We start from the raw sequence: 9,626 nt of genomic DNA on the forward strand, positions 1-9,626 counted from the left end.
CTTCTCCTTATCCTCCTGGGGGCCTTACACCGTTGAACCACCAAGGCGCTTCGTCAATAGGAGACATGTACCCTGAGATAAAATTTGTGTCCCTGACACAATTCATGATGTTAACCAACATCGATTTCCAAGCTAACAGAATCCCACCCCTCGTCTCCGAGGCCGACAGATAACCAAACCCATCATAAGATGGACCAAGGCATTGCATAACCGTAAGAGTATCAATACAAGCAAGTTGATATCCATAATGTATAAATGAATTATCTACTGAATGTTGATCTGATAGCTTTAGTTGATACGTATATCAACTGATATTGCCATCGCCCTGCATGAACTGACAAAGTGACAAAGGTTTTCTTTGCGGTAAAAGATAATGAAGACTTCTATTTATCACTGCAAAGAGCAATTAGGAATTCTCAAGTTCATCGTGTGCTGCTTCCTCGAAAAACGGATTGGCCTAGCACAGTTTCTGTTGCCAAGCATGTGAAGAAAATAGAGTACTCTTCGATTGCTCAATCAACTCTCCAGAAAGCATTGCATCCAAAATTCTCAAATTCAAGTACTCCCTCTATTTTTGTATACAAGGACACTGTCTCATTTTGATCAAAAAAGGCTTTCACCATGCTTTATATATAAAGCAACATGGCCAAACCACTATATCAATTTAAGATATAAAAATAAAGCCAACTAACAAATAACATGATTAATTGTGTGGAAAACTTTTTTGAAAAAAGAATTGTGTGGAAAACCTCTCTTGTTTCAGGCTAATTAAACATGTTGCATATAGTGCCTTCTTCTCCATGTATGCATGCAACGTTGGCTCTAAGCATCATCACACAAGGCAAAAATCTAATCAATTTCTCCAGGAAAAAGATAGTGGAAAGTTCCAGCCTAGCCTGAGCTCCATCATACCTGATATCCGGACCGTCATTTTTCGTCTAGAAGAGAAGAGATAGTGGCCTTGTATTTAAAACCGGAGGAAATACTATTCTTACTATTTGTTTTGAAAGGCGATAATGCACCAAAATCTGTTTTTTGAACGTCCATTCTCAAGGTAGGGGATCCCCTCATTAACGCAACTTTTATCCCTATTAGTGGACCCGTTGCGCCAAATGGCGCAGAGGCACGCTAAAGCCATGTTCGCGATGATTTTTTTTTTGCATGGTTTGGTCCTCTTTGATATGAAAACGGTGGAATCTTGCGTATAATGATATGAATATACTCAGTTTATCTTAATATACTTGTTTTATTTTAATAGCATAGAGTCGAATTTGACACAAAAAAACATTCGTTGTTATGAAATATTAAAATAGAAGTGTTTTGAAAAGGTTGCCTCTCTCAATAAAAATTGGTTGTAGCAATCATTGACGCATATGTTGTGGGCTTGCGAAGGGTTTTCAGTGCGGCCTAATATGCACACCAGGCCCAAGGCTTTATTCATTTTTCAGCGCGTGTATTTTAGAATATGAGTCCACTTTCACAGCCGTGGGAGCCCATTTTCACAGCCACATGGAAATGAGCTATTTTGTATTAGCAAATTTAGCTTTGTTGTCTACAGAAACAGGAATTGTATACGCAATAGGAATCCTGAAGTATGTTGATGGCATTGGCTATGCCAGCAATAGACATAAATGCCACTCAAAATAAAATAAAAGGCCAGAGACATAAATGGTGCAAGCAACAGAGAGTTATCATTAGCTCGTACACACATAGTCTTGGCATGTCTTACTCTGTGGTTGGCCTAAAGAGAAATATAATTATACATTACGGTTAACCTATGCGGTTAAACAAAAGGGGCGAAATATACTACAATTCTAAAAGGTCTGTTATAGGATGCATTCTTGTAGAATACAACTCTAGAAACCTCTCCTCATGCTTTTTAGCTGCTTCTCTGATTTGAGCACCCTGCGCTTGAGCTTTTCTGCTATCTTCTCAATGTTTTTAAGTGGTTTGTTCATAAGTTGATCCATGGGTTCTTTCCCACACGATCTGTTGAGCATTGTTACGTTGCATATATGATCAGATAATCCATGCATGTATCTTGTATAAGAACGAACCAGCCCATAGCATATTTCTTGTTCTTATACCTAGCCATCATTAATTTGTTCTTGATGGATCTGGTATTTGCCTTTGTTTTCTTCTTGTTATACTTAGCTACAGCTAGCTCATGCTTTAGAGACTGATTTTCCTCATCCAGTCTCTTCATGTTGTAGTCCCTTAGTTCAGTCTTAACCACGCATTTTATGTATCCAATTGCTTCCATGGCAACTGTGTCTTCTGACATTGCATGATCGATACACTGCACCCCAGGAATAGCCATACGACTGCCATGATCTTCAACATATGATGTGAGTGTATGAAAAAAGCAGTGACGCATACTCTACCGCCATCACATGCTTTGCTTCGATACTCAGTTGCTGGAAGCTCAAGTCTCTAAAAGAACATCTAGCATCATCCTGTAAGGGATTTTGATCATTGGTAGTGTGGCCTGTGATTTTAAACAGATGTCATTAGGCGCAAGGGCATGAATCATATTTCGGCAAGTAAAAGCTTTTAGAGGGGGAAATGTACTTTGAATAATCTAAGTAAAACTAACACCATATTGTTTTTTGTTATGGCAACAACTGGATGATCAAATTCAAGGATGAGAGAACAAGAAACGAAGATAACTAATTTATCCTGGAAAACTTTACGTGCAAGATGTTGATGAAGGTAAGTTTGTATATGATTACTTGTATAAGCATAAGCTATGCATCGACGGTGTAGACCACAACATTTACTGCCTAGTAGCTTCTAATTACCACAAGTATGAACTGATAATTATCACAAGTATGAATTGAATCCTGAATGCAATGTATAAACAGAAGTCCTGTGCCTGAATAAAAAGACTTTAGTGTGCAAGAGTCGCATACGAACATACATCTAACACTGAAACAATGCAAGAAGCAGTTTCTCTGAAAGCAAAGAGGGCATTGTTTTACAAAGATTAAGTACGGAAATCACTAAAGAAATATATTACTGACCTTTCCATAAATTATGCAAGCAGTTGGTATATTCTTTTTAGATGACGACGCTAGCATTGGTTTTCATGGTTCAAATTTTGTCTTGCTGAGTGGTGTCAGTATAGGCATATCTTTTTGCTTGCTTAAAACTTCATGACATTAAGAAATAGTTTTCATAATAAGCCTACGAAGCTTAAATTACACATCTTACTGAGAGGAAATAGGCATAGAAAAACTATCTACAAATGGCGACGCTAGCATTGGTTTTCATGGTTCAAATTTTGTCGTACTGAGTGGTGTCAGTATAGGCATATCTTTTTGCCTGCTTAAAACTTCATGACATTAAGAAATAGTTTTCATAATAAGCCTATGAAGCTAAAGTTACGCATCTTACTGAGAGGAAATAGGCGTAGAAAAACTATCTACAACAGATAACTAAACAATTGGTTGTTTTCTACTATATAATCACCAACCCCACAACGGGGCTGTGAATTCTCATACTCAGTGTATTCCGATGAGAAGTGGCTAAGGGCCTCTTCCATGCCTGGCACTTCCTGCTGCATCAAATATTCAGAACAACTTCAGTGTATACCAAGGAAATCATTCTGGTCAAAGGAATGCTTGTCTATTTTTTAGAAAGGAAGCTACTTTAGGCAGCTGGTCTTCAGATTGGTTATTGTTGGAGTATTTCTCATCCGGAGAGCGAGGCACTGAACGTGCGGGAGAGAAAACTCTGCCGATCTAGGGTCATAGAATTATATGATATACCTATGGGCATTTTGGCTAGGCTATTGTCTCTGGGCCCATACACCACATCACCCAAGGGCCTCCATAGTAGCTGGAATCCGAATAGAAACGTAGGAGCTGTGTCAAACAAAAAAGGCGAATAGAAAAGTACACAAAGGGCCACTGAGGGAGTCCTGGATTAGGGGGTGTCCGGATGGCCGGACTATGACCTTTGGCCGGACTCCCGGACTATGAAGATACAAGATTGAAGACTTCGTCCCGTGTCCGGATAGGATTTTCCTTGGCGTGGAAGGCAAGCTTGGAGATACGATATGTAGATCTCCTCCCATTGTAACCGACTCTGTATAACCCTAGCCCTCTCCGGTGTCTATATAAACCGGAGAGATTTAGTCCGTAGGACGAACAACAATCATACCATAGGCTAGCTTCTAGGGTTTAGCCTCTCTGATCTCGTGGTAGATCTACTCTTGTACTACCCATATCATCAATATTAATCAAGCAGGAGTAGGGTTTTACCTCCATCAAGAGGGCCCGAACCTGGGTAAAAACATCGTGTCCCTTGTCTCCTGTTACCATCCGCCTAGACGCACAGTTCGGTACCCCCTACCTGAGATCCGCCGATTTTGACACCGACATTGGTGCTTTCATTGAGAGTTCCTCTGTGTCATCACCTTTAGGCCTGATGGCTTCTTCGATCATCAACCACGACACGGTCCAGGGTGAGACTTTTCTCCCCGGACAGATCTTCGTATTCGGCGGCTTTGCATTGTGGGCCAATTCACTTGGCATCTGGCCATCAGGTCAGATTTGAAAGTTTAAACTACACGACTGACATCCGCGGAGACTTGATCTTCGACGGATTCGAGCCACAGCCGAGCGCGCCACACTGTCATGATGGGCATGATCTAGCTCTGCCGTCGGACAGTGCCCAGAGCGCCGCTCAGGTGTCCAGTCCGACCCTTAGCTCGGAGTTGACTGTGCCGGTCGAGGACGGGTGGCTAGACGCCGCCTCGGGGGCTGCAATCTCTATGGCGATCGAGCCGAACACCAATCTTGTCCTTCGCTCAGCTCATGACTCCCACGTGCCGGACTCCTTTCCGGACACCGAATATTCCGCACCCTTCCCGATCGAACCCAATTGGGCTCCGATCATGGAGTTCACCGCCGCGGACGTCTTTCAACACTCGCCCTTTGGCGACATCCTGAATTCACTAAAGTCTCTCTCTTTATTAGAAGAGCCCTGGTCGGACTATGGTCAGCAAGGTTGGGATGCGGACGACGAAGAAATTCGAAACCCACCCACCACCCACTTCGTAGCCACTGTCGACGATTTAACCGACATGCTCGACTTCGACTCCGGAGACATCGACGGTATGGACGCTGATGAAGGAGATAACCAAGAACCAGCGCCTATAGGGCACTGGAAAGCCACCTCGTCATACAACATATACATGGTGGACACCCCAAAAGAAGGGGATGGCGATGGAACAACGGAGGATGACCCCTCCAAGAAACAGCCTAAGCGTCGGCGTCAGCGGCGCCGCTCTAAATCCCGCCAAAGCAAAAACGGCGATTCCGGCACCGGAGACAATAACACCTCGGACAGTGCCGAAGACAACCCCCTCCAGCAGGATTCAGCGCAGGAGGATGGAGAAGCCAGCCCTCATGAGAGAGCGGCAGACAGAGAGGTCGAGGACGACAATTATATGCCTCCCTCCGAAGACGAGGCAAGCCTCGACGACGACGAATTTGTCGTGCCTGAGGATCCCGTCGTACAAGAGCGTTTCAAACGCAGGCTTATGGACATGGCAAGCAGCCTCAAAAGAAAACAGGAGCAGCTTAGAGCTGACCAAGATTTGCTAGCCGACAGATGGACTGAAGTCCTGGCAGCCGAAGAGTACAAACTCGAGCGCCCCTCCAAGAGCTACCCAAAGCGCAGGCTGCTACCCCAACTAGAGGAGGAAGCAACTAAACCTACATCACCAGCGTATGATGCGGCTGATCGGCCACCCCGGCCCTCAACTCAAGCCGCACCCCGGCGCCGCTCAAAATGTACCAAGGCACGGGGAAACGTGCCAGACCTGCAAGACATATTGGAGGACAAGGCAAGGCAAACAAGATCGATCTACGGATCGCGTGGGCGCCCCACGACACGTGACGATAACCGTCACGCCGGATATGGCAAATACGGCCAGGCCGAACACAACATACGAAGCTCATCCGAGCTACGTCGTGATATAGCCCAGTACAGAGGTGCCGCACACCCACTGTGCTTCACAGATGAAGTAATGGATCATCAAATCCCCGAGGGTTTTAAACCCGTAAACATCGAATCATACGATGGCACAACAGATCCTGTGGTATGGATCGAGGATTATCTCCTTCATATCCACATGGCCCGTGATGATGATCTACACGCTATCAAATACCTCCCGCTCTTGCTTAAAGGACCAGCTCGGCATTGGCTTAACAGCTTGCCAGCAGAGTCAATTGGTTGCTAGGAGGACCTGGATCCGTATTCCTTGACAACTTCCAGGGCACTTATGTGCGACCACCAGACGCCGATGACCTAAGCCACATAATTCAGTAGCCAGAGGAATCGGCCAGACAATTCTGGACATGGTTCCTAACCAAGAAAAATCAAATAGTCGACTGTCCGGACATAGAGGCCCTTGCAGCCTTCAAACATAACATCCGTGACGAATGGCTTGCCCGGCACCTAGGACAGGAAAAGCCGAAATCTATGGCAGCCCTCACGACACTCATGACCCGCTTTTGCACGGGAGAAGACAGCTGGCTGGCTCGTAGCAATAACATGACCAAGAGCCCTGGTAATTCGGATACCAAGGACAACAAAGGCAGGTCGCGTCGCAACAAGCACAAGCGCCGCATTAACGGCGACAATACTGAGGATACGGTAGTTAATGCCGGATTCAGAGGCTCTAAACCCGGTCAGCGGAAAAAGCCATTCAAAAGAAATACTCCGGGCCCGTCCAGTTTAGACCGGATACTCGATCGCTCGTGCCAGATACACAGCACCCCCGAACAACCAGCCAATCACACCAATAGGGATTGTTGGGTGTTCAAGCAGGCATGCAAGTTAAGTGCCGAAAACAAAGATAAGGGGATGCATAGCGATGACGAGGAGGAGCCCCAGCCGCCGAACAACAGAGGACAGAAGGGCTTCCCCCCACAAGTGCGGACGGTGAACATGATATACGCAACCCACATCCCCAAAAGGGAACGGAAGCGTGCGCTCAGGGATGTATATGCGTTGGAGCCAGTCGCCCCAAAGTTCAACCCATGGTCCTCCTGCCCGATCACTTTTGATCGAAGGGACCACCCCACTATCATTGGTCATGGCGGATTTGCCGCATTGGTTCTAGACCCAATCATTGACGGATTTCACCTCACTAGAGTCCTCATGGACGGCGGCAGCAGCCTGAACCTGCTTTATCAGGATACAGTGCGAAAAATGGGCATAGATCCCTCAAGGATTAAACCCACAAAGACAACCTTTAAAGGCGTCATACCAGGTGTAGAGGCCAGCTGTACAGGCTCAGTTACACTCGAAGTGGTCTTCAGATCCCAGGATAATTTCCGAAGCGAGGAGTTAATCTTCGACATAGTCCCGTTCCGCAGTGGCTATCACGCCCTGCTCGGACGAACCGCATTTGCAAAGTTCAACGCGGTGCCGCACTACGCATATATCAAGCTCAAGATGCCAGGCTCTCGTGGAGTCATTACGGTCAATGGAAACACCGAACGCTCTCTCTGAACAGAGGAGCACACGGCGGCCCTCGCGGCGGAAGTACAAAGTAGCCTATTAAGGCAATTTTCCAGTCCGCTGTTAAACATCCGCACACCGTCAAGTGTGCCCGGAGTAACCTACAACAAGACCGTCTGGCACGTTCCGAGCAAGCATAGCAGTGCGGCCCCAACCCCAGCCCTCGCGAGATTGCGAAACCAGTACCACGCGTACATAATTACGCTCTGGAAATACCGTGGGCATAAGGGGAGGGGCACAACCACTGCATGCCCAGAATGCGGCTCAACCGCACTAGGGGCTCCCGATTTTGTCATTTCTATTTTCTTACTTTCAGGACTCCACTCTTAGGAAGGCCTGTCATGGCAGTACGCTCGCCGAACACACGATGCAACAGCCAGGGAGATAGCAAGCCACGTCGAAAGTCCAGGTGGTCTCTATAACGAGCTAAATACCTATCTTACTTAAAGTTTAGCAGCTTGCCCCTGGAGGGGAACATGTCAAATAATCCCATCTCTTGCTTATCGCTCTATTTGTATTGTTCTGCTTTCATAGCAGTCCTTTAATAAACAATACATAGCTCTTGTCTATTATTGCATTCATTTTTCATGTAAATATGTTCAATCATGACATTATGCAACCGTACACTTTGGTACGGCCAATACACCAGGGGCTTAAGTTCCCCAGAATACGCTGTGAGAACACCGAACACTCTCACGAGTGCGGCACCCCGAACTTATAGCATTATATGCATCGGCTCCGAATCATGTCTTGGGTCAATAGTTGGGTTTGCCCGGCTCCCATGTTTTGGTACCTTACGTTCCGTTATATCGGCTAAGGTAGCGCTGGGAGAACTACTGCAATTGTGCCCTAGTTGAGCTGGGTTAACACCTCAGTAGAGAAAGCTAAAACTGACCGTCATGATAGGGCGAGAGATCGGTCGCTGTTCGAGAGGTTTTTCGAGTCCCTAAAGACTTATGCCGCTTAGAGCGAGGAGCTGGATTTATCCAGCCTAGGCGTGGATAGCGCCCCGAACTCGGGCTTCCAAATACTAGGGGCTTCGCTGAAATTTAAAATTATAGAATTCTATGGCTAAGTGAGAGTGATAAAGCATTATAAGTCTGATTGCCTTGTTCGTTGTGCTGAGCGCCTTCCTTGAAGGACCCAAGAATGGGAACAAGAGCGCTCAGGTTTATCCCGAAAACCCCAGCACTCGTGGCATGGGGGCAGAAGCCGACGACTTGCATCTCTTAGATTTAATAAACGGCCGCAGAGAAGGTAATATTTTAAATTCAAAAGGCGTTGCTTAGCGCATATGAACAAGTTTTCAGTGCACAGGACAAACATAAGCGAGTTTACTCAAAAATTAAATCCTTGGAACATTCGTTCGCCACAAGGCGGGCACCCTTCAGGACGCCCTCATAGTACATCTCGGGCCTGCGATGCTCCTTCCCCTCCGGTGGCCCATCCTTCACCAGCTTCTTAGCATCCAGCTTGCCCTAGTGCACTTTGGCACGGGCAAGGGCCCTACGGGCGCCTTCAATGCATACGGAGCGCTTGATGACTTCAAGCCATGGACAGGCATCCACCAGCCGCCGCACCAGCACAAAGTAGCTCCCAGGCATGGCCTCCCCAGGCCACAGACGGCCTATAAGGCCCTTCATGGCCTGTTCGGCTGCCTTATGAAGCTCGACCAGCTGCTTCAGCTGGTCGCTCAGGGGCACCGGATGTCCGGCCTCAGCATACTGGGACCAGAACACCTTCTTTGTCGAGCTCCCTTCTTCGGCTCGATAGAATGCGGCGGCGTCGGACACACTGCGGGGCAGATCTGCGAATGCTCCTGGAGAGCTCTGGATTCGGGTAAGTAACACGTAATTCACTTTCACATGCTTGCTTTGCATAAAGAATGCCTTACCCGCCGCTATCTTTTTCATCGCCTCAATTTCCTGGAGGACCTTTTGGGCTTCGGCCTTGGCAGATTTGGCGCTTTCGAGTGCCGAGGCAAGCTCGGACTCTCGCGTCTTTGAGTCAAACTCTAAACTCTTGTGTTTCTTCACGAGAGCATCGAGCTCTTGCCGCACCTCCGTCACCTGCACCTCCTGCTTTTCTCG

The sequence above is a fragment of the Triticum aestivum genome, chromosome 3B (genome assembly GCF_018294505.1).
Source record: "Triticum aestivum cultivar Chinese Spring chromosome 3B, IWGSC CS RefSeq v2.1, whole genome shotgun sequence".
NCBI lineage: Eukaryota > Viridiplantae > Streptophyta > Magnoliopsida > Poales > Poaceae > Triticum > Triticum aestivum.